Below are 3687 nucleotides of genomic sequence, written 5' to 3'. Positions count from 1 at the left end.
AGCAAATCATCTAATAACAGGGTAGCAAATTCTTTTGCAAGTTGAGCATTTCTAGTTCTTTAAGCAAAACCCAAGGAGAACATAATCAAATTGTGAATTGATAGATGATAAAAATAATTTTAATGTATGATTTCTGTGATTTTTGGCACATATGAGAATATTCAAATAATGGAGTTATATTGGTATAGCAAACCTCCTTTCATTCCCATCTACTTATTTATATGAACAATGTTTCTCTATTAGGATAGGTAAGGGTATATTGTCGAAGTAAACAGATGCTCTAATGTTGGTAGTTCAAAACAAAATGTAGAAATTAATTTCTTGGTTATGCAAAGCCTGCTAGGGTTCCATTGGCTCTCTGGGGCAGCTGACTTACAAGCAGTAACTCATAGATCTAAGCTACATGTTCCTACCTCTGGAACATGGGGCACCCAGTGATGCTAGTGCAGGAAAAAGTAGTACAGAACTCTTAAGTCCCTGGATCTTGAAGCAATACATGGCACTTCCACTCAAATACTATTGGCCAGAACTCATCACATGGTTCACTAAGTAAGGAAGTCTGAAAGGTCTTCTACAGTACTCAGGAAGGAGAGGACAATTGACTACAGTGAGCACCAGCAATTTCAACCTGAGTTTCTCAGCACATATAACTACCAAAAAAAAAGTTTCGGGGTGGGGAATAGAGTCTGCACTGAATGCTGAGACTCATTCTAACAATTTTAAATTAATATGAATTTATCTATGATATATCCATTTCATTAAGATATGTATTACCTATAGCATTTTAGTTTGCTATATATTATTTATTAACTGTTGTAATACATTTATGTTGTTCTGATCAATTGTGTACTAACAATAATTGAAATGACAACTCAATAGACTGTGTACAACAGCCTATGTTCACAGGGAAATTTTTTTCATAACTTGAATTTATATACATATTTTTCACTGCAAGAAAACATGACAAGGTGATGATAGAATATTTTCAAGAGTAAAAATATATTACATTAAGATAAAATTCTGTGGGGAGATTGAAATAGAAATAAAATACTAAGGAGGAAAGAAAAATCTCTGAATTCTAAAGAGCTTGTTTGTTTGTTTTTCTATTTTAAAATAAATTAAGATGAATTTCAAATTGTTTTGGTATCTCCAATAAAAGGAACTGCAGCTCCTTGGATAAGTGGCTGATTACAGGTCTGGGGCAGGAAAAATGCAAGATGAAAATGGACTATATTGTGGTGCCAGGACATGAGAAAGTGCTCACAAAAAGATGGGGCCGTGCCCAAAAGACAACAAGAATCAAACAGGGAGCTCCCAGTGGCCAGAGTTGGAAAAATTTGAGCAACAAAATAATGATTGTATTGGATTTTAACCCATTGAACAAATATCTGTAAGTCCATATTGATAAAAATAAATAAATAGGAGGGGGAATATGGTGGAGGAGTGAGTGGAAGTCACACTGCCCTCTTCCCAGGACCAAACTGGAGTTGCAACTAAATTGTGGAGAAATCACCTGGAAAACAACAGAACAATATAGAGAGAGGAGCCTTAGAGCCCCGGACAGACAGTGGAATCGACTTTCACACATCCTAACAGGTGAGAAGGGAGGTGGAGGCTCAAGAGGGTGGGCTGGGTGCCCATGGGCACCAGCACCAGAGGGACATTGAAACGGCCAGTTGGAACCCCCTAAGAAGAACAGGGTCTGAATCATAAGCAGGGACCCCTAGACTTCAAAATCTGAACCCAAAAAAAAGCACACAGACAAAAGACAACCATGAAAAACATAGTGGTGCTCGCTGCCAGAGACATGTGGCTGCATACGCAAAGAGACATTTAAAGGGCCAACACAAAAATTTGCAGTGGCAGCACCTTCCTTGATCTCTGGGCAGAGGTGGGAGCAGAGTGGGCTGGAGCCTGAGGAAAGATTGGTGAGGAAAACTTTGTGAAGAGAACTGAGATGGGGGCCAGCGGCACCCCAGTGATTGATAACTCACCTCCCACTCTGCAGCTACCATTTCGCTCAGGCATAAAGGAATCAGTAACCCTGCCTTCAGCACACTCCGCCCAGGACTTGCGCATGTGGGCCTAGGTGCTGAGTGCACTGCGGCCGGCAGAGATAGCGGATCCCTGGCCAAAGGGGGCACAGAGCTGCCTGGAGACCCTTGAAGAGAGACTAGAGATGGAGGCTTTGGGGAAAGAACTGGAGGAGTAGCTGGGGATTCCGGGAGCTGACTCCTCCATTCCGCAGTCTCCACTTTGCACAGGCGGGCCACACCACTGAAGAGGCAGCAGCAATAAAGCAAACAATAGCCCTGCCTTCAGGGCACTCCACCCAGGGCTTGTGAGCGGGCCTGGGTGCTGAGTGCGGTGCGGCCATCAGAGATAGTAGATCCCTGGCCAAAGGAGACACAGAGCTGCCTAGAGACTCTTGAGGAGAGACTGGAGTCAGAGGCATAAGGGAGAGAACTAAGGGAGTAGCCAAGGGGGATCCCGGTGCTGACTCCTTCCCCATTCCGTGGTGTCCATCTTGCTCAGGCAGACCACTCCCCTGAGTGGCAGCATCCTGTAAGGACACAATAGTCCTGCCCTCAGGAGGCACTGCCCTGCCCTGTGGTGCCTAAGCCTGACAGCTGAGGGCAGAGTGACTAGATTAACAATTGCAGGAGACAGATACAGACAGTAGATTCCTGGAAGGCTCAAACAGACAGCCTAAGGTCAAACAGGGTCAACAACTGACATCATAAGAGGCAGACCCAGAAAGAAAAGAAAAGAAAACATAAATAAATAAATAAACAAACAAACAACTGACCCACCAACTACAATGGAAGTTTAATCCACAAAGTCAAGAAATCAAGACTGATCAATTGAAGCAGAAGCAAAAGAAGAAGAAGAAGCAGACTTTCACAAATAATGGGAAGGAAAAGAAATATCCCCCAAATAAGGGGAAAGGAGGAATCTCCACAGAGAAACTAAATGAAATAGAGGCAAGTAAACTATCAGATACTGAATTTAAAACACTGGTTCTAAAGAAGCTCGATGAGCTCAGCGAGCTCAAAGAGAACTATGAGAAACTGCAGGGAAACTATCAGGAACTTACTGCAAACTATATCAACCTGGAAAAGGACATAGAAACTATCAATAAGAAACAAGAGGAAATGAAGAAGACAATTTCTGAATTGAAGGACACAGTAGAAAGAATCAAAATCAGACTAGATGAAGCAGAGGATCGAATCAGCAAGCTGGAGGACAAGGTAGAAAAAATCTCCCAGAAAGAGCAAGAAATGTAAAAAAGACTCAAAAAGAATGAAGAGGCATTTAGGGAAATGCAGGACAACCTGAAACATAATAATATCCACATAATAGGGATACCAGAAGGAGAAGAAGAGGAGCAAGGGATAGAGAACCTGTTTGAAAAAGTAATGATGGGAAACTTCCCTAATTTGAGGAGAGAAAAAGTCTCACAAGTCCAGTAAGCACAAGGGCCCCATTCAAGAGAAACCCAATGAGGCCCACTTCAGGATACATCACCATTAAAATGGCAAATATCAAAGACAAAGAAAGAATCCTAAAGGCAGCAAGGGAGAAACAAGTAGTAACATACAAGGGAGCCCCGATATGGCTAGCAGCTGGCTTCTCAACAGAAACACAACAAACCAGAAGGGAATGGCAACAGATATTCCAAGTAAT

Source organism: Pteronotus mesoamericanus, unplaced genomic scaffold, assembly GCF_021234165.1.
Source record: "Pteronotus mesoamericanus isolate MK-2021 breed Mesoamerican mustached bat unplaced genomic scaffold, CSHL_Meso_final scaffold_651, whole genome shotgun sequence".
In the NCBI taxonomy this organism is placed as follows: Eukaryota; Metazoa; Chordata; class Mammalia; order Chiroptera; family Mormoopidae; genus Pteronotus; species Pteronotus mesoamericanus.
Note: the sequence above shows the minus strand (reverse complement) of the source record.